This window comes from Neofelis nebulosa, chromosome 8 (genome assembly GCF_028018385.1).
Source record: "Neofelis nebulosa isolate mNeoNeb1 chromosome 8, mNeoNeb1.pri, whole genome shotgun sequence".
Lineage (NCBI taxonomy): Eukaryota > Metazoa > Chordata > Mammalia > Carnivora > Felidae > Neofelis > Neofelis nebulosa.
In genome coordinates this window covers 5,892,864-5,917,087 of record NC_080789.1, presented here as the reverse complement: position 1 = coordinate 5,917,087, position 24,224 = coordinate 5,892,864, and the positions used below count along the sequence as shown (strand labels likewise).

At 59.8% G+C, this 24,224-nt stretch overlaps 1 protein-coding gene and 1 long non-coding RNA gene across 2 annotated transcripts in view; one reads left to right on the top strand and one right to left on the bottom strand.

Moving 5' to 3' along the window:
- Positions 1 to 9,199: 9,199 nt before the first annotated feature.
- LOC131483929 (uncharacterized) lies at positions 9,200 to 12,327 on the bottom strand. The gene is made up of 2 exons (XR_009247938.1): positions 11,469 to 12,327; positions 9,200 to 9,855 (listed from the first exon to the last, which is right to left on the bottom strand). It is a non-coding gene; the product is annotated as an uncharacterized LOC131483929 (long non-coding RNA).
- Positions 12,328 to 23,731: 11,404 nt separating this feature from the next.
- The window catches only part of MPPED1 (metallophosphoesterase domain containing 1), a 74,520-nt gene continuing 74,027 nt past the window's right edge, over positions 23,732 to 24,224 (top strand). Inside the window, exon 1 of the mRNA XM_058741093.1 lies at positions 23,732 to 23,839. The gene's annotated coding sequence lies outside the window, so the exon portion shown is untranslated. The remainder of the gene's footprint in view (positions 23,840 to 24,224) is intronic.

The following is a 24,224-nucleotide window of genomic DNA, read 5'->3' as shown; positions in this document are numbered from 1 at the left end:
ACTTGGCCCGCGGGTCTGGCCTACTGAGCCCTCCTGGTGGCCTGGGGCTGCATCACTGTGCCGCCCTGTGGACAGGGAGTCTGATTTGCCTTTGCAATCTGAATCGTTTTGGCTCTGGTCTCGCGAAGATGGGTCGCCTGGGGGAAACTGAGGACGCCCAGCACTGCTAAGGGGTCAGTGCATCTCTGCGTGTGCTGATGAAGGGAGGTGGGTGAAGAGGGCATACTACTCAGATCGACCTAGCTCTTGATAACATCCGCTCTGACCTCTCGCTTGACGGGAAGGGAAACTGAGGCGGGGGAGGAGATGGCAATTCGCAGGTGGCTTGGGGACCGACACATCTTAGTGCAGGATCCTTTTCCCTCATGAAGGATGCTGGGCTCATTCGATGAAAACGGGATGGGGGTGGGAGAGCAGAAGGTGGTCTCGGACAGAATTCGAGGACTCCACGTTCTGTCCGCTCATCCCTTTCGATGGGACAGGAGCACATTTCCCGCAGGAGGTTTGGTCTAACTCCTAGCAACGGCAGAAACCCACTGAAACCGGCCTTTGGAGAAACAGTTGTTCCCTGGGGCCTTTCAGCGAAGGAGTTGGGGGCTGTCTCTGCAGCCCAGCAATGGGTCTGGCGGGGATCCCGAACCCTCCTGTTTCCAGGGGCCTGGCTCGCCTGGATGACTGCCTGAGCGCCTCCACCTTCCTGGGCTTCGTCTGTAGAACAGCAATCACATCCTCCCTGGCAGAACTGCCTGGGGGTTCGATGGAAACAATGCGCGCTCTCCCCTTCCCCGCTGTGCACGATTACCTTTGTAATTAAACGGGTTCGCGTGCAACAGGTTGTTTAATCTCGGTTTCCTGCCTTCAGGGCCTGCAGGGAAGGTGGCCGTCTTGTTGGTCACCATGGCATCAGTGCCCAGCATGGAAGCTGGCGCTGGGCGCACATCTGGGGAGTTAGTGGCTGACACACCCAAAGAGCGACACACTCCTGACATGTAAAAACGTCACCTCTGTGAAAGGCGTGTGAAATAGCTGTTGGGAGAAACTTCTGGGGAAGAGAATGCTGCGATCCCTCCCCCTCCCCGCCTTCCCCCCCTCACCCACCTCCCGCCGGAGCTCAGGGCACACCTGCCTGGGGCTGCGGTCCCCAGCACAGCCTCAGTCCCGAAGGACCAAAGGGGAGAGTGGCATCAGATGCACATCTCACCTGCGCCCAGCAGGTGGCGCCCGTCCCTGCCCGCAGCCCAGTGGGCGCCCGGCTGTAGCGTGGGTCGCGGCTGAGGGGCATCCGATCCCAATGTATTCGTTTTGCAGGGCGTGTCTACCCACAGCTCCCGGAGGGGGCGGGGGACTTTTGCCTCTCCTTCAAGGCCTAGCTCAGGGGTAGCTCCAGGTGGAGGGGACCTTTACGTAGTGCCCAGCCTGGGGCTTGTCTGGGGAAGGTGCTCAAATATTGTGACCCCAATGATGGAATGAGGCTAGAGAAGTCAGAAAGGAAGGCTCTGGTGGTGGGAAGGAGGGAGGCCCCCTGGGTCTCATGTTTCATTGGTTAGAAATGAATAGATGCCTACATCTATAAAATCTTGTTTTTGAATACGTAATGAGTGCCCAAGGAAGGAGGGAGGGAAAGAAAAAAGGGAGGGAAGAAACCCAAGCAGTACAAAAGGGCATAAAGTAAAAACTCGATCTCTCTCTTTCCCCCTCCCCCCGCCCTCCTACCCTAGCTCCCAACCCAGAGACCCCTTGTGGTTCTGGCTTCTTGAACATTCTTCCAGAAGCATCTTTCTGCCCAGATCTGTGTGTTTGTGTGCTGTATGTGTGTGAGTGCGCGGCAGGGGGGGGGGGGGCGCACAGAGCCACAACTGTGTGGGAAGAAATGGCCTTATCTCAAAAACCCCTTAGCCAGAAAGATTTGGGTCCGACTCGAGAAAGACCTTCTTGGCAGCTTGTGGGGGTGGGGAGGAGGGTAGAAAGCAGACCCCAAGTGGGTGCTTCAGAGCCTGACTCCCCAAGCTTGGGGACAGTGCTTCGTGGTTTGCAAACCCCCCCCCCCCCCGCATTTTTTAAAATTTTATGCTCAATATTGTGTTTAAGGATCCCAACAGCTCGTTTGGACCATACTGCAGTTTCCTCCTTTTACAAATGGGGACTAGGGCGAGAAGGGCAAAGGGACCGCCCCGTGCCACATAGCTGGTGACAGAGGACCTGACTGCCTCTCCCTCCCCATGATTTTCCAGCTACCAGGTGGTGGGGGAAGGGGCAGAGCACCTGGGAACTCTGACCTCTGGGACAGCGGCCCGGCGATGGGTGGGCAGATGGGCACCACAGCGGCTGACCACACCCAGGCCCTTCCAATGCGGGGGCTCCTAAAGCCACTTAGAGACCAGCCTTCAAAATATTTTCCTGTTCTCCCTCCTCCTCCGTCTCCCTCCTCCCTCTTCCCTGCCTTGTCAGGAATCTGTAAGAAGAGTGGAGAGCAGTTGATAATTGCCCCCCGCGGAACTCACCTGCCATGAAAGGGTGTTAAATAACACGTAATTTACATGTCTTCCCTGTAGGAAATTATAGAATCAGAGCTTTCAAATTAGCAATAGATTTTTCTAATTGAATCTATTTCCCGTACGGCAGGTGAAGTGAGAAATGATCAGGTAGTTCAGTTTCCCCTGTAAATGGACCACCAGACAATTGAAGGAATTAAATGCTTATTAAAAGTGCAGGTAAAATTGATATTATATTTCTGGGAAATGTGTCTGCAGAACGATATTGCAGGTGCATTTGTGTCCATATGATCAGTTCGTGACAAGACAAAGGGTGTCTGTGCTCACGGAGGAAAGGGAACGGATCTGGGAGAAAGAAAGGGAACTGGCTGGCTGTCCCTGGGCTCACTCCCCTTTCTCTGACCAATTCTTAGCACACAGCCGGGCTCTGGGATCTGGGCCTTGCTCTGGCGTGTCTTTTGGAGTTTGTGTTTTCATCCACAAATGATAACCACCGATGGTTACGCTGAGTGTCAGGAGATGTGCTTATTGTCTGTTGCTGCATAATTACCACCACGACATTGGCGGCTTCGAACAACACGCATTTATGATCTCGTGGTTTCCACGGGTCAGGAGGTTGAGTATGGCTTGACCGGGTCCTCCCAGCTTCTGGGGCTGCCCAGGTCACAATCGAGGCGTTGGCCCAGCGTCTACAGTGTCACCTCAAGGCTCAACCAGGGAAGGATATGCTTCCAGACACTCATGGTTGTTGGTTGGGCTTCAGTTCCTTGCTGGCTGTTGACTCCTTGCCATGTGGGCACCTCCCAAGATGGCGGCTGAAACACGGCAGCATGCTTCTCAAGGCCAGCGAGAGAGGGACCCTGCTAGCAAGACAGAAGTCACCATCTTGTGGAGCCTCATCGCAGAAGTGACATCTCACCCCCTTTCCCATAGTGTTTGGGTTCCATTCAAGTCACAGAATCTGCCCACACTCAAGGGAATCAGCGGTGGCCCTCGTAGAAGCTGTCCACAGCAACACTCCGCCCTGGGGCAGAGGTTTGGGCACAGAGGACAAGCACCTCAGCTGGCCGTGGGTCCTTGCCTGTGGGATGACCCCAACCCGCATTCTTTTTTCAATTAAAAAAATTTTTTTAATGTTTATTTATTTTTGAGAGAGAGAGAGGGAGAGAGAGGGAGAGAGAGAGAGAGAGAGCACGAGCATGCAGGTGAGGGGCAGACAGAGAGGGAGACACAGAATCTGAAGCAGGCTCCAGGTTCCAAGCTGTCAGCCCAGAGCTCGACCTAGGGCTCGAACTCATGGAGCATGAGATCATGACCTGAGTTGAAGTTGGACACTTAACCGACTGAGCCACCCAGGCGCTCCCACTTTTTTAAAGTTAATTTATGTATTTTGAGAGACAGAGAGAGAGAGACAGAGAGAGACAGAGACAGAATGAGCAGGGGAGGGGCAGAGAGAGAGAGGGAGAGAGAGAGAATCCTAAGCAGGCCCCACACTGTCAGCACAGAGCCTGATGCAGGGCTCGAACTCATGAACGGTGAGATCATGGCCTGAGCCAAAATCAAGAGTTGGGTGCTTAACTGACTGAGCCACCCAGGCGCCCCTGATCTCTAAAACGATTTAACACCAGGAGTCAACACAACCCTCCCGTGTTTTACCCAGCACAGGAAAAAAAAAAATCTCACTGGGGGAATCCCCAACCCCAAATGAGACTCCCACACCGTATTCATTTAGGGGTTGAAGGAAGAATCAGACCTTCCCAACCCAATTTCGAACTTGCAACAGCAGTCCTGCAAATATTGGCCTTGGCGGAAAGGAATTGCCACCAGAGGAAACCTGTGCGGCAGAAGCCGGAATGGTCCAGGGCAGCATATGGTTGAAGAAACCGTTTGAAAGACGGAACCCTCAGTGAAAATACCGCAGGGGGAGATACTGATCCCTTTGAGAAATAAGCCCAGTAAAATGAAAATGAAAACAAAAATCACAAAGTGGAAACAGGTTAACCACACCGGAGAAGCCCAACCAAGAAACGAAATTAACGTTGTTAGGAGCTTCAGTGTGGAAAACCGTAGTCTTGAAAATGATACGACGCCGATGAAATTCTGAAAGCGTGTGTCTTCATAAACCAGGGGGTCAGAAGGCTGGGCCAGACGTCCTGCTGTCTCTCATGGCTCACACTGTGTCCCCACCAGGCCTCGTGCTGATCCCCAGCGCGAGGGGCTCACAGACATGTGTGTGAGCCGTTTCTTCCATCCCACAGCGGCACCGACCCGGGCACTGTCTGCCTTCCCAGATAGAGGGACCTGACGGCAAAGAGAGGTGTGCCCTCCTCAGGGGCCCTCTGGGATGGGGACGGGTGTGGTACTCAGCGCTGGAGCAGTAACCAGGCAGCGCCCCAGGCAGAGATTCAGGTGCAGAGGCTAGACGGACCTATCGCGGGGCTCTCCCTTGAGGACGAACCTCGGCCCACCTGGTCCTGAGCTTAGGAGCCCAGAGCAGAAAGCATGCTGGTTCTCCGGGCCCAGGGGACAGTGGGGAGGGGGCCCTGCCAAGCTCTGGGTTCCTGGGGTCAGGCCTGGGATGGGCATCCTGGGGGGGTTTGTCAGTGAGCCTGGGAGATTGGACTGTAAGGAGTGAAGGCAGTCTAGGACTATTTACTGAGCACTTACTGTGTGCGTGGCACCGACATCTGTTGTCTCATACAGACTCGTAACAACCCGTGGGGAAGGCATGGCTATTTGTCCCTTTGACACAGGCTCGGGGTAAGGACGTCTCTGGTCTAAGGCTGCACGTTAGGCAGGTTTCAGGCCCACGTCTGTCTGTCTTCTGTGTCTCCCAAGTCCCCCTTAGGCACGTGGCCTCCTGGTCCAATCTTCCCTTGGGATCCTTTCTTGTGGATTAATCCCCCTCACCCCACACCCCCCAATTTTCCCTCTGATGAAAAGCACCCTTGTCTTTCCCCTGGAAACTCTCCTTCTCGGGAACGGCTTCGCTCCCCTCTGCCCCTTTGTCCTAGACCCCAGCCTCCGGGCTTTCCCAACCTGGGCCTGGCCGACCCCCAGCCCCCCCGCTCCCCTCCTGGGCCCCATCTCAGGAGGCCCCGGTGAGGTCATCCTTGCACAATAGAGCCAGGGTCTGCTTTCTGCTGAAGAGGGAGACTCGGGGTGGGGGAGACAGGCAGGAGGCTGCAATTACAGGGTCCACAATGGGGAGCTGTCAAGGGGGCCCCTGCCAATTAGAACTGCTGCAGGGAGCCGGGGGAGGGCGAGGGCGCAGGGGGGCAGGCAGGCCTCGAGGATCAGGTCAGGTAGGTTCCAGCACTCATTGTCCGATCGGGCATTCATTCATAGACACACACACACACACACACACACACGCACACACACACACACGCACACACACACACACACACATTCATTCATGCTGTTAATATTGTCTGGGCACCTGCTATGTGTTACGCACTGTGCTATAAACAACAGCGACACAGCAGTGACCCGGCAGATAAGGCTGGGCTCCACTGGAGCAAACCCTGGGGTAGACAAGACGAGCAGCAAACAGATAAATGCGCGTCACATTCACGAGTCAAGTGCCACGACGGAAATAAGATGGCACGAGACCACAGAAAGCAGCAGGGTGGGTGGGGGTGGGGGCGATATTGTCGACGTGGTCAGGGCAGGCTTCTTGGAGGAGGTGACACTTGAGCCGAGACCCGGAAAGCAAGACATGGTCAGCCATGCCACAACCAGAGGAGGAATGTTCCAGGCAAAGGACACCATAAGTACCTGAGTCGGGAGCATGCCTGGTCGGGTGGGGATCAGAAACATGGCCTGTGCGGTGGAAGGGCGGTGGGGGAGGGAGAAGGGAGGCTGTGCGGAGCCATAGGATTTTGGAGCTGGCTCCCCAGAGCCATTGCATGCAGCTGTTCCCAGCTCAGTGTGCAGGCCGTGAGCTTGAAATGGACCAGAGTGGGAGGGTGTACACCCTGGAAATCAGCAAATGCTGCAAATCAGGGCTTTTCCCCCCCGGGGGACCCACTGTTAAAGGTTCACCAGCACAGGATCTTGTCCCTGTGTATTGAATCTGATAACCACCCCGGGTGGCCAGGAGGCTTCTCCCCTTTGTGCATAAAGACTGAGGCCCAGGGGCGCCTGGGTGGCTCAGTCGGTTGAGCGTCCGACATCGGCTCGGGTCATGATCTCACGGTCTGTGAGTTCGAGCCCTGCGTCGGGCTGTGCCGGCAGCTCGGAGCCTGGAGCCCGCCTCGGATTCTGTGTCTCCCTCTCTGCCCCTCCCCATTCACATTCTGTCTCTCTCTCTCTCTCTCTCTCAAAAATAAATAAACATTAACAAAAAAAGATTGACATTAATTTAGCTCCTGCTGTTTGCAGACACGCCCTGGACCCCTTCATATACCTTTTCTCGTTTAATCCTTGCAAAGAGGTCTAGCAAGATTAAATGGCGTGACCAAGGTCACCCAGCTCTTACATGGTGGAAACATGTCTAGCTGACCCGTCGCCTGGGTTCTTCCCACTTTGCCAGGCCTCTGTCCCTCATGCCCACCCATCTTTGCAGCCCCCGTATACACCGCCCCATGACCATAGCACTCCACAAAGCATCTTCCCAGGAGGGCTCAGGGGGCAGATGACAGCAAGCACAGCACGTTTCAGCTGAGCACTTACTATGTGCTGTGTACCTGCCACGGGCCTGATGTCGCCAGCCCTGTTTGCCAGAAGAGGCTCACGGCGGTTCGTCAGGACCCTGGGTTTCCCGTGGATGCTGTGGCTCTTAGGGGGCGGGTGGCAGTGGCTCCCAGACTGTGGGCTTCTGCCAGCGGGCTGCCTCCTCGTTTCTGCTTATCCTGATATATCGTCCTTCCAGGTCCTGGGGCTCAAGACATTCAAGGGGACGTGAGACAGGCCTAAAGGGAATTCCGGGCACGAGACCCTGGCAGGGGCCCCTGAGAGAGGACAGAAATTCCTCAAGGCTTCTTCCCACCCCACCTGCTCTGTGTGAATGACAGAGGTGATTTTGGAGCGGACTGCATTTCACCAGCCTGGAAGGAAGGACCCGGAGGCGGCAGGGACCCATTGGAGCCGGGACCTTGGGGAGCTTGAAGGTCCCCGCCAGAGGGAGGGGACAGGTAGGCCAGCGTCCACGGCCCAGTGGGAGGGGTGGCTTCCCTAGCCCCACCTGAGATGCGGCCACAGGGCTGCTGGCTTCCTGGGGCGCACGGACACCGGGAGTTCTTGGGGAGCCTCTCTGACAGGCACTTTGCACATCCCCATCCCCCTGCCCCCCACCGCCCAGTTTGATGTCAGCTGCCTGGAGGCTTTGTGGTGACCTCGGTTTTCTCTTCTCTTCTATGGGTCTGACGAAGGCCAGCTGGCAGGGCTTACGAGGGCAGAGGTGACAAGTCCACGCATCATTGCTCCTCCTCCGGACCCACAGTGACACCTGCTGAACTCATGTGCCGCGCCAGGTACTTTTTAAACACTTTACCTGCCCCGACTTATCTAATACCCGTGATGGCCCTACAAGTGGAGCTCACGACTAGCATTGTTCCATTTTACCGGTGAAGAAATGAGGCCCAGGGCAGTGCGGTGACTTGTGGAAGCTCGCCCAGCTGGTGAGAGGCAGGTCTGGGAGTCCAGCTCCTGGACCGGTGAGCTCCCGTCTTCTTCTTACGGCTTCTGTTTGTCCCCTGGGCAAGAGCCCAGCTCCTTTGCGTCACCTGCTGGCATGAGCACAGCCCTTGGCACGAGAGCATCTTGGTAAAGGGGTGAGGGATGGAAATGAGTCTCTGGGGCACAGTGTTGACAGTGATTAGGGCGGGGGGGGTGTGTGTGGCGGGTAGCACGGGAGACGGGGAGTTGGGGCTGCCGAGGCCGGGCAGGGTAGGGAGCAGGGAGCTGGCCCGCTCTGTGTTTCTGCTACCCTGCTCACCAGGGCCAGGCTGCTCAGCTGGGAGGGAGCCAGCTCACTGAGGCACAGCACACGGGCTGCTCCCCCAACCATGTGGGGGTAAAGCGCATCCCTCCACCCCTACACGGCACACCGCACACCGGGACAGCAAATGGAGCTAATCAAGCTCTGGGGTGCGGGAGGCAGCGCGAACCCCCGGGGACCACGACAAACATGCCGCCAGGCACCCGGGCGTCTGCACCTCCCCGCCGCTGAATCCACAGTGCAATCTCTCCAAAGTCTCTGTTTGCCGTGTAAACACCTGGCTTCCTGTGTGAGGCTGCCCGGTCCTGCCTGCCTTCCCTCAGTGCCAGGCAAGAGCGGTGGGGGGTCCACTTGGCTTCCTCGGGCCTCCTGGGCCCCTGGGTGGCTGGTTGTTTTGAACGCGAGCTTCAAAGGGGCCATCCGTGTGACCCCGATGACCGCTGTCAAAGAGACAGGCCCAGCCAGGACTCAGCTGGGACCATGTGACCAGCTTCACGTTAAGACAGGTGAGCCCAGAGGCCTCAAAGGATGGGTGTGATGCAGGCACACCAAGTGAGGGCCCAGCACAGGCAAAGGGACCGGGGCACCGGGGGGGAAAGTACTGGATCACATTCACAGGAAATACTGGGACTGTGCAGGTCCCACAGCACTGCCAGACTGAGTCCCCTGCTGCTCTATCCCGTCAGCTACCTGAGGGCAGATCCTTTATCTCTACGACACTTCTATAATATCTATGTAGTTTTGGGAGGGAGGGAGAGAGAGAGAGAGAGAGAGAGAGAGAGAGAGAGAGAGAGAACAAGTGGGGGAAGGGCAGAGAGAGAGGGAGACACAGAATCCGAAGCAGGCTCCAGGCCCTGAGCTGTCAGCACAGAGCCCGACGCGGGGCTCGAACCCACGAACCGTGAGATCGTGACCTGAGCTGGAGTCGGACACTTAGCCAACTGAGCCACCCAGGCGCCTCCTTATGTCCCTTCTGATTCCTGTTGGTCAACACCCAGCATGAACAGGGCCCCTCCCTCTCCGTGCCAGACAACCGTTCAAAGGTCAACCCACTGAATCCCTATACCAGCCCTGGGAGACAAGCATATAAACCCTATTTTACAAATGACGAAACTAAGGCTCTGACAGGTGGTCCAGGCTTGGCCAAGGGCATTCGGGTAACAAATGGCAGACCCAGGAGCCGGTCTCCTGGCTGGTCTCAGGATGAGCCTGGTCTCATCAAGCTCCAAAGGTTGTGCTGGCTCTGGGAGGTCATGGCACCTCTGGAGTTGGCCCCCATCCGAGAGCTCCTCTGGCCTCATGCTTCCTTCCTGAAGCCACTGGTGTGTGTGGCAGCTTTTCCCCGGAGTCCAGACACTGGTGGCTGACCAGAGTGGAGGCGCTGGCTCACTCCTGGCTTCCCGGCGAGAGCTGGGAGACCTGTAGGATGGGGTTCTTCCCAGCCTCATCTGGTGAGTCTAGAGAGGGCACTGTGGCCAAGCAGAGGCCCAGTTCAGGCTCCCGGATGGTAGGGCTGAGGACTGGGGAGAGGAGTTCTAACCAGAGCTCTCCACCTCCCACTCCCATTTCATGGCCATGAACTTGACTCATAGCATCTCTTGGAGCATGGACGGGGTCAGGAGGAGCGCATGCTGGGTTGGGCACCAGGGTCTCTGGTCCTGGTCCCAGTTCTGCCTCTGACTGTGCGCCCTCAGATGGGCTGCTTCCATTTGTTTTCCCATCTGTAAAATGGGGACCACCTTGGCTTTGCTAGGAGGCCCTGGGAATGGAATGCTGCTATTTCCCAGCATGTTTCAGACACTGGCTCCTTCTAGCCAAAGAAATCTCTGCCCCTGATGGACGTCGTGGTCATTGTTCTCAACACAATGGAGAATTGCACCCAAATGTGAAGAATCGGGGGCACAGAGAAGTGTGGTCTCTTTGGGGGGAGCGTCTCTCTTCTCACTTCCACCATCCAGCCCCCTCGGGGACCCTCTCCTCAAGGTCTGCTGTGACCTTCTGGTTGTGAAGTCCGAGTTCTCCCACTGAGGCCCTCCGGGACTCGGTCTCATCCCTCCCGTTCTCTTTCAGCTTCCTTGCCCACTTCTCCCATTCCTTCCCGCGACCCTCTTTAGAATGCTGGGCTCTTCACACTCTGTCCTGACTTCCCTTCTTTTCTAGGCATCCCCCAGCTGATCTGGAGCACTCTCCTGACCGTTCAGGCGACCTCTGCCCATGCCAGTCACCCCCCAATCCCTGATGGCAGCCCAGGCCCCCTCCTCCGTGGCCACCACCCTCCCGTCTTCTCTCCCTCAGGCTCAGGGTGTTTCAGACCGACCTCTCCAACCTCCCCCCGAGCTGGCTTCCCTCCCTCGCTCCATTCGCCCTCTCACCCAGAAAGCCCACCATGCACCCTGGAACCCTGGCCACAGCGTCCTCTCCTCTTCCACCTGCCCCCAGTGGCTTGGGTCACAGTATACTCTCCTATTCCTGTCTGCATCCACGCCCCCTCCTCCTGGATCACGTGCTGGCCCCTCATTACCAGCGTCAATGCTTAAAACAGGGACCTCCTCTTGTCTGTCCTGCCCCATGTCCGGAAGTCCACCCCCTGCCGTCAGGGTCTCCCTCCCATCTCAAGGTTTTTGGGTTGGTCCAAGAATGCTGGGACACACTACCGAGGGGCGTCTGGACCCGGGGAGGCCGGCCAACCTCCCACCGGTGAAATGAGAAGACACCTGCCCACGGCTGCCCCGCCCACAGATTCTCCTCTCTCTGATTGGCCAGGCTCACTCTGCGCTATGGGACCACGCCCTCCCCGCCACAGCTGATTGGTCCAGGCTGGACGCCGGACCCAAGAGCGGCCCAATGGGATTCTTGCCCATGAGCATGAAGGTGGAACCCGCAGACCCGGGGCCTGGAGTGGGCAGGCGGCTGGGCGCTGACGGTGTGGGGGCCGGGGCCTCAGGGCTGCGTGGGTCTTGCCCTTCCACATGCTTGTGTCTCGACCTTTTGTCAACTCACCGTCCCCCGCAGGTATCAGCCCTTTTCCTTACCCTCCTCAGACGTGGTTCCAGTCGCGGAAGCTCTTCTCCCTCGCTGCGGGGCCCTTGCCTGCAGCAGGCATCCCGTGTCCTGCAGGCCTGGTCTGTGCTTCTCCACGGCACCCCGAGGGGGCAGACGGAGGCCCCAGACGGGCCGGGCCGCTGCCTTTGCCTCTCTGCAGGGGCCCTTCACCACTCACAGCTGTCTCACGGAAGGGAGGGCAGCAGCAGGACAGGCGAGGGCAGGCCGCGTCTGTCACCCCCTTTCACCTGTCACCGGCCTGACCACGAAGAATCCATTTGGCAGAGGAGGAAGTGAAGTGTCAGAGAACCAGCAGGGATTTGAAGGAGCTGATCCTGGAGCCAGAGCCGGGCTCTCGTCCAAAGCTCACTGCCAAAGATGTGGGACAGAGTTTCCTAAGGTCACGGGCCTCTCTGTGGGGTCAGGTGTCCCTGCCCAGCTCTCAGCTGCGCCTGGGGGCTCAGAGTCAGGATGGGGACAGAGGTCCAGCCTGTAGGAGCCAAGCCCAGCTGTCCTGAAAGGCCGGCCAGGTGCCCGCACACCTGGATGGTGGAGCCCCGAGTTTCCTTAGTCATCAGATGCCCCTTGGGCTGACCACCCGCCAGGCGTCTGGGGTGGGGGCTACGAACGCTGCGGGGGCGCTTGTACCCGGATGACAGGCAGGACCCTCTGAGGAAGTGCCCACCCTTGCTGAGCTCCCAGGCGCCCACGGCGGCGGGTCGAATGGAGAGCATCCAGCAGAGGGAACTGCCTTCCACAGATTGTCGCTCAGTGGGTTGACTTGACAAATTCAGACAATTTCAGAAGAGGCAGACCGATCGATCCCCAGCCTCAGTTTCCTGGTTTGTAAATGGGGAGGGCTGGATCCCCCCCGCGCTGACCCCCTCCCCCCCTTCTGCCGCCACGGGCCTGGGGCCAGGTGCCCGCCCTGCCGGCCTGACGTCTGTGCCTGAGAACGCGTGGCGGGTGGCCGGAGGCGGGTCTGTGCCAAAGAAGCTGCTGGCGCTCCCGCCGGCTGCCTCGGGGTGATGAAAGGAGCTGACGGCTTGGCAGTGGCTCCCGGGGAGGAGGCAGCAGCCAGGCTGGCGGCTAGGTGGTGGGGATGGTGGGAGGGGGCTCCCAGGGAGGAGAACAAAGAGCCGAGGGTGCTGGACCCCGGGGGCAAAGGAGGGGAGGGGGCGGGGTGGGCAGGATTCCGGGTCCCATTCGGAGGGGAGGCGTGACGTGGGGGGCTGGGTGGGTGTAAGGTGCTAGGGTCTGCCTCATGGCTGTGTGAGCCCAGACAGGCCTGTTAGCCTCTGTGAGACTCAGTTTCCCCACCTGCACACAATTGGACCAAAAATACCGGCATCACAACTCACCGCCCTACCCTTGTGCTTACAAAAGAGTGCGGCACATAGTAGGTGCACAAGTCAGTGTTTTTGGAGTCAGTGAGTAAAATAGACTTGACGGAGGACGGGGTTAGCTGATCTGTTTCTGCACGATGCTGGGTGCAGGGTAGTTCTGAATAAGCGACAGTTTTGTTATTGCTGCTGTCATTATTCGCCACGGGCAGAGGATTGAGCCAGAGTGGAGTCCCAGAGCCAACCAGAAGGAAGTTGGTCAGGGTGTCTGGAGGGTAGGGTGGAGGGTGGGGCACAGGGCGAGACCGGAGATGTCCCCAGGACCAGGACATGCAGAGCTGAAGGCCATGGCTGGGAAGCTGGACCTGTCCCGATCGCAGGGGGAGAGGCCTACATGGCTGGGGATGAGCTGGACCATCGTGGGCACCAGGAGGCTGTTGGCGGCCATGCTCTGGCCTGAGGAGAGGGCAGGTGGGGCAGGGAAGGGGAGAGGGCACGTGTGGAGGCCCTTTTTTGGGAAACTTGGCTAAGAAGCGGGAAGAGATGTGTAGTAGCTGGAGGGTGACGTGGGAGGGACAGAAGTCTTATTTCCTGAGTTGGGAGACATGAGCAGGTATAAAGGCAGGTGGAGAGGAACCAATCTCCTGGGAATGCTCAAAGATGTGGCAAAGGACATATTGGCGTATTGGCTATATGGGTCCCAGAGGCTATAGGGGTCCCAGAGGCTGGAGGGGAAGTCTGAGAGGGGGTTTCGGGAAGGGCTGCAGCTTTGGGTTGGGGGGGGGGGTGGTTCAAGGCTCAATGGTGCAAAAAAAATGGCCATCTTCAAGGTTGGGGTGGTTAGAGGCCCCGGCGAGCTATGGGGAAGGGGCAGGTCTGTGGGGAGAGAGGGTGTTGTGCACGGCTGGGGAGCTCTGCACAACCACCGTGAGTCCCTGGTCAGCTCCAGGCCTGACGTGGCAAGGAAGAGACGGCCTCTGTTACACATGGCGGGGCACGATGAGGCCCCACAGGCAGCTAGGAGATCAGCCGGTCCAGCAGGTCCTCTGGCGGAGGCAAGTCGATGTTTCTAGGGTCAGTTCTTCACAGAGGCTGCCTTCAGCCCTGTGCAAGGAGTCTGAGGCTGCATCCCAGGGGACACAGGAGCACCGTAATCGATTAGCGATGTCTGCTCTGGGCACACGATGGAACGCGTAGGGCTCGAGCTGTTCCGGTGCTGCCCCTCTGGCCCAGGCCGCAGCAGAGAGCCAGAGGCCCGGGATGGAATGGGGCCGGAACTGGGTGTCACTGCAGCCCTCCCAGGGGTTCGAGGTGCGACCTTGGGCAAGTCCATTCCCTCAGCCCCAGCTTGTCATCTGTAACCTGGAAATAACAGTGCCATGTTTCCAGGTGGTTTGAGGACTAAAAGCATAATGCGTCTGGATGTGCTACAGCGGCAGGGCGTGCGGTGTGTGTGTGTGTGTGTGTGTGTGTGTGTGTGTGAGAACGGGAGTCAGCAAGGAGGCTCAATGAGTGATGTTCCATCAGGGGTGGCCTGGGGATGGTCCAGGCACACCCATCTTTCCCTTTCCCTCGGCTGCCTGCAGGGCACTGTCACCTGGAAGCACGTGGAGGTTGAGGTCAGGAAGATCCGGGCAGTTGCAATGCCTTTTTTGGCAAGTCTCTCAAAGGCTCCCACCTCACTTTCCTCATCTGTAGAATGGGTGACTATCCTGATGAATTCGAGCAATAAGGTTTATCAGCAGCCCCTATGGCCTCAGGCATCGTCAGTCCCAGATGGGGAGATCACAAGTCTGTTTTCAGCCCCCGCCCCCCTCCCTTGACCCTCCTCTTCAGGAGCTGTTTATCCTTCCCTCTAAGCTGGAGACAGAGTATTCCCTCTCCCAGGTTTCTTTTGTAATCCGGACCTCAGTTTCCTATTTGTAGACCTGGGGAGTTAAGATGACGTTGGAACAGAAGGGCAATGAGAGCTCTTCCTACCCACCTTTGATGATTCTGACTCAACTCTTCTGTTAGAAAAGGGCTGGAAACATTCAGACTAGGGTGTGAATGACTGCTACAGTGCTGATTTGGATGTCACACCTGGAGGTGAGAGAGAACCTGGAGAAGAGGACCAAGATGGGCAGGGGGTCCATGGCCAGGTTAGCTGAGGGACAGTCGCTGAGGGATGGCGCTGTGAGTCTGGGGAGGAGCAGATTCGGGGAGTTGTGCTGGTGGGCCCAGGGCCCCTCACGGATTCCATGCAGCCCTGGAAGCTGGGCGGGGAGCAAGGCGGGGAAGGAGCTACGAGCTCAACATAAGGAAGAACTTCTGATAGGAAATGACCTCTGGGGAAGCAGGGCATGGTGGCCATCTGGGACATGCCAAATAGAGGCATGATTCCCTGTGGGAGTGTGGGGGGGCTTCCTTTCCGAAGGAGGGGGCTGGGGGCCATCTGCTTGAGGAGGCTGGCTCGGCCTCCCCCAGCTCTGCTGTTCCCCCACCTACTGTAATGCCGCCCTGGGATTTTTGTCTTTCACCAAGGATAACAGCTCCCCGGTGCGGAGATTTCAGGCATCAGCAAAAGTGGGGGTGCCTCCTGGGGTTCCTCTCATACCTCTGGCGCATTTAGTGTTTGCCGAGAGCCTGCTGGGTGGCAGGAATGGAGCTGGGGCCTGGCAGTGAGTAGCCTGGGGACACGAGTATCCAGGAGGGGCTCGGGCAGGGGCCTCCTGGGTCTCCTGGGGACCGTTACGGATTTGTACTTCCTGAGAGTCACAGCCAGCACTCAGCAGCCCACTATCCTTATCCCATGTGATCAGCGCAAGCTAACAAGGCGGGTGACTTTACCCTCGTCTTCCAAGTGAGGCGACAGGTCAAGCACCCTGCCCAGGCCCCCAGCCCAGGCCCAGGCCTGCCGGCTGCCCCCTTGGCTCTTGATCCCACCCGAGGTTCACAGGCTCAGGGCCTCGCTGCTTACCGGCCACGGGCGGAGGGAGGCAGACTAGCACAGCTCCATTCCGGTGGGGGGGCCCAGGAGGGGTAGGTTGCCTGAGCAGGCGTATCCTGGGTGGGAGGGGCAGGATGCAGACATAGAGGCAGTGGGGAGACACCGAGGGTCTCCACGCAGGGCAGGGCACCACGACTGCAGTGTGGGGAGCAGGAACCCCATGGAAGGACGTGAGGATGTGAGGGACTGGATTTGGGGGGACAGGTGGACCGGGCTTGGGGTGCGGCGCAATGCAGGAGTGACAGATATGAGGTGGGGCACAGGGATGGCCAGCTTTCAGCTCTCATTGCCTTTGAAGGAGTTGCCCTCTCTGAATGGGTGCCTAGTGCCTTCGCCTCCCCAGGGCACTCGTTCCAGGGTCTGGCCCACCCTGGGGGCCCTGCTGTCTGCTGGGTCCTGGTCAGGTGTCTGTGTGGGGACCCAAGCCTGTGTCCCAGGCATCTTATCTGAGCCTCCCACAGGCCTCCCAGTTGGAGCAGCAAGGGTCTGGGTTTGGGCTTCTACAGCCAGAGAGCCAAGAACCGCCCCCCACCCCCACCCCCATTCATTCCTTTCCTGGGTCCCAGGAGCAAGCCCAAATTTCCTCCCTTCTTCTCCGTATTTGGCTCTGGCCCCAACATTGACCTGGCCCTGGGGCCAGACAGTCTGACTCAAACCAGTACTCTTGCTACTAGCCGTGGCACCTGGGCCCTCTGTGAGGTCCTCGTGTGGATGGGGTCACCTGTGTCCCGGTGCCCACAAATCCAAGCTGGGTTTGGACAGAGTTATTGGTGTAGGGCAGCTCTTAGGTGGCTGTCATGAGTTCCAGCAGCGTGAGCCAAGGACAGACAGCCCGATTTTCAGGTCCGGTCGACAGTTGACTTGATCCTCACCAGGACCGGGTCAGGAGGTACTTTTATTATTCGGATAGGACGCAGAGCTCAGGGATGTTGGGGAAATCATGAGTTCAGCTGGAGGGGACAGTAGCAGCCTGTGGAGCCCACTGGGTCCCGGTCCCTGCCCACCGCTTCACACTGAGCTGGCGGGGCCACGAAGACTGAAGGAGACATGTGTCAAGTCGCTGGGACGAGCTACTGTGACTGTATCTGCAAGTCACGGAGCCTTGGCCTTCCTACCTCTTCACCATCCCTCTGTCCCAAGGGATCTGACCAGGCTTGCCAGGCCTGCCCTTCCCTGGGGCTCTGCTCTGGACTCCGGAGGTGCTGGGACAGGTGCCACCCCTTCCCGGGTCCCTCCCTCCTCTAGCCCAGGCTCCCCTTTGACTCTTGCCTCCAGGTCTTGGCTTATTCCATCCCTACCCCAGAATGTCCTCTCGTATTTGCCCTTGTCACACAGCACTCCCCAAGCACCTCCCCTTTCTGCCCCTGGGAGGGGTGGGAAGTCCCTTGTGCTCCCTCAGCCTGTGTTCCCCTCTGCTCATCAGTGTGTGGCCCTTGTTGGCTTCCAGCCCCCACATTTGCTCAAGGGCAGGGCCGGGTCCAGTCTCTCCACAGCTCTGGCTTTGCCTGGCCCCGAGGAGGCGGCTGTTATATCCATGGAAATGTATTGAATATGGACCCCCTCCCGTTCTGCCCCACGTTGTACCCATTCTCTGGAAGAGGAAAACAGCTGCGAGTTGCGTGTGGTATCCCGGGGCTCACAGGGAGTGCAGGCAGTGCAGGGGCGGAGCTGGGGGGCAGGGGCAACTTCCCCCGTTCTTGCTTCTTTGATATCCAAGAGGTGGGAAGAAGTGATAGCCTGGGAGGGATCAGAGTAGACTTCAGGGCAAGGCTGGGCCTGGCCAGGACCCTGGACAGCTCAGCAGAGCCCAGGAGGCCCTGGCGTGCTGGGATGGTAACTGAGATGTGTGGGGGCCTTTACAGAGGTTGGAAGGGGCCTGCCTGACACCTGAGGGGGGACAGAATGGTCAGAGGGGACAGCAGGTGTCCTGAAGTCTGAAGATTGGCCTTGCAGTCCCAAGTGTAACGGATACTTGCTGGACAGGTCTTGAAACCTCTTGGGCCTCAGTTTCTTCATCTGTAAAATGGGCCTCTTAGTCTTCCTTCACAGGGCAGGTTGCCCCTAGCTGAGGTCCCAGCCAGGCTGTTGTGAGAAATAAATCAGTTACCAGGCAACTGGAAAAGTTCCCTAAAAATGAAAAGGGGCTCACAGGCAGCATGAGGGCTCACAGCCCAGGCCACCCACAGAGGGAAGCTTGGGAGGGGTGACCGGAGGGTTGGCGGGGGTGCCTGGCGGTGACACCCAGAACTTCCCCCACCCTTCCTGCTCCAAGAGAGCGGCGAGCTGCAGCCTGCAGAGGGTGGCTGGCCCTGCCTGGGTGTGGCCTCTGTCCAGCTCCTGGGGACTCCAAACCTAGAGCGGCATCACCTGGGGCAGAGGCCATCATTCCTGAGGCATATCTTGGGCATGTTTTCTAGTGACAAATGGCTCCCCCTCCCAGCTGGCCTCCCTGGAGCCGTCCCCTGTGGCATAATCAGCTAGCTAGCATCCTGAAGTTCGCTTTTACAAGGCTCCTCCCATACCTGGCTGTCTGGGTGATGGCCCGAGTCATATGGGGGAGTGTCCTGGAATGAATGGGATGGGGGGGGGACTCATTTGGGCAGCGGTCTGGCTGGACCCTCAGTCAAGGGCAAGAAGAGGGGGCTCCTGGGGTCTTTCCGCGTCTCCTTGCTTCATCTTTGGTCAAGGGTGGGAGTGAGAGACTACATCGTTTCCCCCCTCAAGTTGAGAAAGTTGAGGCTCAGGGAGACACGAGAATGTGCCAAGGTCTCAAGCCGGTTGGCAGAACTGGGTTAGAATCCATATCCCTAGACTTGGGATCTGGAACCCTGACAGCATTAGCAAACACCACTAGTGAGTGCCAGTTGTATACCAGGCTCTCCACAGGCACTGCCCCTCCCTCCCCGGGGTTGAGATTATTGGGGCAGCTTCACAACAGGAAAGGTCAGGAGGCTGGGTTTCCGAGTCACAGGCTGTGAGTGGCAGAGGCAGGATTTGAACCAACGGTCAGGGCCTGGCTCAGGAGTTGGGGCAGTCACTGGAGTCTGACCAGAGGTGGGCAGGGCCTTGGGTCCCTGACAGGGCATGGCTTTTCCACCCTGGGCCTGGAGGAAGGTCCTGGATGAGGCCGTGTCAGACAGCTGCTTTGAAATAAATCGACCTCCCTCTGGGCTGTGTCAGGATTCGGACAGACCTGGGCTGGCAGGTGGAGACCTTGGAGATTATAATGGGGCATAGGTGGGGGTGCAGAGCCAGGCTTCATCCTCCCAACCCCAGAGAGCTTCTCCCCACCCCTCCAGCACATACTGATGTCCCCTCTCTGAACTGCCCCGGCCTCCCCTGCCAGGGTGACTGCTGGGGGCCTGACACAGCTCTGGCTGTTGTGGGAGCCCAGTGACCATTTGCCAAAAGATTCACCATAGCTTGCACGTTGGCTGTGTGCCAGGCACCACGGAGGACCTAAGCAGGTCCTGAAAACCTAAGCTCCTTTGCCACTGGGGCATGAGAGGTCGTGTGTGGCATTGGCCTTGCCCATGCTTCCAGCCCCTCCCAGCCCTTGCCCTACATGCCCCCTTCATGGTGCTCACACCCCTCCCTGAATGCCCCCCGCTCTCCTTTCTTCACCATATTCCGACGGCCGTGGACAAGTTGGAGACCACAAGGCGTCCCATCAATAAAAGCAAAAAAAAAAAAATCACCTATAATCTTATCCCCAGGGTCGTCTTGCTGTACTGTGCTCCCTATGTTCTTCCCCCACTGCCTTTCTTTTTTCACGACACAGACTCAGGTGCCTACTTTGTGTAGCCTACTTCGCTGGCTCGTGGGATGTGTGCAGAGCACGGACATCATTTTCCTGCCATGTCACGTGCTGGCAAGTGGTTGCTTGAAATTCTCTGGACATACCATAATTTTTTAAACCGATCCCCTCTTGCTGGGCTTTTAGCTTGCTTCCGATGTGGGACTATTGCAAGCAATTGCAGAAGGTGGATTCTTGGCCAGTGGATACCATAGCATGCTCTTTCGAGACTCTTGTGCCTTTGTACAGGCTGGTCCCTCCGCTGGGCGGTCTCTCTGTCATTTATCGTCATCCCGAAGTCTTACTCCTCTGATGTGCACCCACAGCCTTCTTCCCAGGTGTCCCTGGGCTGCCGAATCTGCTGCCCTTTTCCCTGTCCTCAGCTGTCCTTTTTGTCCCTGGTGTCATGAGCGTCTGTCGACCTCCTGCCTCTCTGAGGCCAGACAGCCTGGCATCTTCTCCTTCTGTCCCCGACACATAGGAGGCTCGTGGGAAATGCCTCCCAGATGAACAAGCCATCCCCTGGCTGGCTTAGCAGTGTGGGATTGTGTGGTGTTTCTATTAGTCTCCATGAACAAGTGCCACTGTGTTATTAAATTTTTCCAAAAGCAGAATGTCTGCTGTGTTTGCTAGTTGGTTGCTCTTTTAGGAGTGGGTCTAGCCTGCCCGTCCTGTACTCCTCAATCCATCTTTCAGAGCCCGCTCTCCGGACACCCACTGAGCTACAGGCCCCGAGGGCTGCCGTGCTGGGGACCGAGGCGAAGCAAGAGGCCACCCGGACCAAGGCAGGTGTGGGTCAAACTCCGAGCTCGGTGCCTGCGACTGGGTGGTGCAGGTAACGGCGGGCCCTTTAGGTGGGGAGCTCACGCTTGGCTCCAAAAGAAGCGCTGAGCGTCAGGCATACAGCAAGTGCTCAATAAATGCGCGTCACAGGCAGGTTAAGAGATGGTGTCTGGGAGCTGAAGGGCGGGCTGGGGGGATTGGAGGTGGTGAGGAAGCCAGCTTTAGAGAATGAGCGTCACAGGAACTTCTCTGCTCTGCCCCCCAGGGACCAAGACTGACAGTTCTCCGCTATCCCGGACCATATGTCCTCCAGGGTCTCCTGAGGCCACTACCAAGCTGTGGCTCTGTCTTTGGCAGGCAGCAGGTGGAGTCTGTTGGGCTGTTGAGCCCAAGCCCTGTCTCTCAGGCAAGCACGACCGTTTCCTCATCGTCTCCCTTGGAGATGCTGTGCTGGAGAAGCCTGCGGCCCTAGGGCGAGAAAGATGCTCCCTGCCCATTTGTGATGCCCCCTCATGCTCCACAGGGCTGGGCAGCACGGCTGGAGGAGCTGGGAGGCTCCGTGTGCCAAGAGGAGTTGAGGTCAGGGGGTCTCACCCTTCACATGCCCACTCACTCACTCAGGAGACACTGGCCTTGCCCTGGGCGCTGGTCACAAGGCACCATAGGGCATTTGGCCTCCTGTGGCCTGCTGAGCGTGGCACTCAAGGCCCCGCATGGCCTGCCTCAGGGCCTGCTCCCGTCCTTAGGGAGTCCTCGCCTTCCCGATCTTCCTTCACATCTCCTCCTGGGTATCTGCAGTTCCTGCCGTCGGGAACCCCCATCGAGCCACCTCCCCTGTTCACCTTCTGTACTTTCTTCCAGGCCCAGTCCTCGTGCCCTCTTCCGTGGGAAGCCGGCCCCCTCTCCCAGGGTGGGTATCTCTCCCTCCCCAGCCCACACTCGGTCCGGGCTGGTCTCTGGGCATGTCTGCCCCGTGGCTTTTCACTGGCCACGGCTGGATGGCAGGGGCCGCATCCGGGTGCCCCCTGCGTCCTCGGCCCCCCGGCACAGCCTGGCACACACAGGTTTCCGGGATGACACAGGTGGCAAATGGATGTTGTGGCCACCTGAGCAGTGGAGGTGACCGTGGATTTGGGCCACTGAACAAACCTCCTCCTGGGCAGCAGGCCTGTGTGTTTATCTGGGGTTTCTTCCCCGAATTCCCAGGTGACTGCTCTCCCACTCCTCTCTTCCTGGCTTGGGAAGAGCCCGCCTTGGGGCTCTGACCTTCACTAGGCAGGCAGACTTGAGCTGGGCCTCTGCAAAGGTCAACGTGGCCCCGGGGGTCAGAGCGGGTAATCATGGTGGGGGCACCTGCCTGGTGGCTCGAGGGCACTGGGGAACCCACCTCCCAGAACGGACCCTGGGAGGCGACCGTGTGGCAGCTTCCTGCTCCCTAGGAAAAGCGTAGGGGCTGCTGGCACTGTGCTCACCACCCGGAGGGTTTTGCCCTCTGTCGGACCATCCTTCCCCCTTGCCTGGCTGAGACTGTATTTCTAGCCTGGCCTCTTCACTCTGCCCCAGAATCGCCCCAGCCCAGGGTGGGAGAATTCAGGACTACAGACAAGGAAGAGGAGGCCCGGTGCCCACCTGTGGCCCCCTCGGCCAGTCTCTGCCCCCCTCGTTGGCCTCAGGGCCCCAGCCAGGCCTCCATCGTCTCCCTGAGCAGCCCCTCTCACTCCTCTGTCCGGGCTGCCGGAGCGATCTCTGCAAAGATAAACCAGACCAAGGCATGCCCCTGCTCAGAACCTTCTATGGCTCCCCACTGTCCCTGATAAAGTCCACCCCCTTAGGCAGGCATCCAAGGCTCTTCCTGCTCTGGCTCCTGTCTGTCCCCCTCCCCCACCTCATCTTCCCTTCTCCCCCCCCCCCCCCACTTCCTCTTTCTCTAGACCCATCCAAGCTGCCATTCCAAACATGCCAAGGCCTTTGCATGCACTGTTCCCTCTGCCTGGAAGGCCTTTTCCCTACCTTCTCTCCTGGGCATACACTTTTCAGCTGGGGTGTGTCCACCTCCAAGAAGCCACACCAGGTAGCCGGCCCCGCTTCTGCTCTGGCACTTGTGCGGGGAATTTTTCTGTGTTCCTGTCTGCCTCCCTACCAGCCTGGGCTGTCCCCAAGGGCAGGCCAGGCCTGAGGCGCCCACACGGAGTGTCCTCAGACTGAGTCTGAAGCCGTGGAGAATGCAGGAGTGGGAGCCACCTTGCCATGTGAGTGTGGTGGGGGAGGAACCCACAAACATTATCGAGGTGCCCTCCGCGGGCTTCTGAGGGGCCACACCCCCTTCTCACCTTGCTCCCAGCCTGGGAGGCCCAGGCCCGGCCCGTGCCCTGGCTGCAGGCCCTGTGGACGCGGCCTCTCACCCGGGGCAGGGGGCTGGAGGTCGTCAGGGGCCCCTCAAGCTCCCCAGGGTGGGACCACGGCCTCTGGGGGTGTTGCTCTCCCCGACCAGGCAGGACTTTCTTCAGACCAGGGGCCTGGCTCTCTGTGGCCCCGACCTGCTTACCTGCCCCGCTCCGGGTCAGGCCTCCGCCGGCCACCCTCTGTCCCCTGGGATTAGGGACCTGGGACCCCGGGGAGGAAGTGATGGGGGCGCAGGAGGCGCACCCGGGGCCTCTGCAGCCTCGGAGCCGGGGTCCGCGTCTCCCCGGAGGACTGGGGGGGAGGCGGGGGGAAGGGGTCCGGAGCGGGGTGCCCTCGCGGCCCCGGGAGGGGGTCCGGGCCGGAGGCGGGGGGCCCGCAGCGCCCCGGAAGGAGCCGCGCACGCCCCGGCACGCGGTCCCCGCCGCGGCGGCCGCGGATCCGGAGGTGAGAGCGCCCCCGCCCCGCTCCCCGCCCACCCCGCGCGCGGCCCCGGCCCCGGGGGGAGGAGGGGTGCGGGCCGGAGAGGGGCGCGGGGCGCGGCGGGGCGGCCGCCCGCTCTTTTCCGCAGCGCGGGCCCGCTCCGCCTCCCCGCGTCCGGCCGGCTCCCCGCTCCCCTCCCCGCGGCGGCGGGATGCGGGCTCCGGGCCCGGGCGGGGGCCGAGGGCCGAGGCCTGGGCGGCGCGGCAGGGGCCCCGGCGGGCGGCCGCGCGGGGCCGGGGACCCGGGGCGCGAGCGCGGCCCTCCCGGCGCCGGGGCGGGGGAGGCGGGCGGGCGGGAGCGAGCGAGGGAGGGAGGGCGGCGGCGGGAGGGGGAGCCGGGGAGGCTCGGAGCCGCGCGGCGGGCGAGGGAGGGGGCGGCGGGGAGCCCCCCGCCCCCCGAAGGAGGAGTCTGGCTCCCACTTGCTGCCTCGGACGCGCGGCGAGGCGGCCGCCGCCGGAGGAGCCCCCGCCCCTGCGCGCCTCCCTCCCCGGAGCCGGGCCCCTGCCTCCCTCCGTGCGCGCTGCTGCTCGCGGCCGCCGCGGCCGCCGAAGAGGAGCCCGGGGCCAGGTAGGGCCGGGGGCGGCCGGGGCGCGGGCCGGGGCGCGGCGGGCGCGGGAGGGGGCGCGGCCGGGACCCTCCCCGGGCGCCAGATGACGCCCGCGGCGCGGCGCAGGGGCGCCCGCAAAGTTACTTTGGCCGCCTTTGCCGGGTGCCGGCGCCCCGGCCGGGGACCCCCGCCGCCCGGCCCGCCGAGCGGGTGACGCCGAGAGGGGCCTCGGCCGGGGCGCTGGACTCTGACTGGGGCCGAGGGGTCAGCGAAACTTTTCCCCGGCTCGCCGGTCTTGGCTGGCTGCTGGCGGAGTTGCTGGGGGAGGAAGCGGACTGGCGGGGCACTGGTGACGGTGATGGTAGTAACAATAGCCGCCCCTGGTCGCTGAGAGCCTACTGTGCG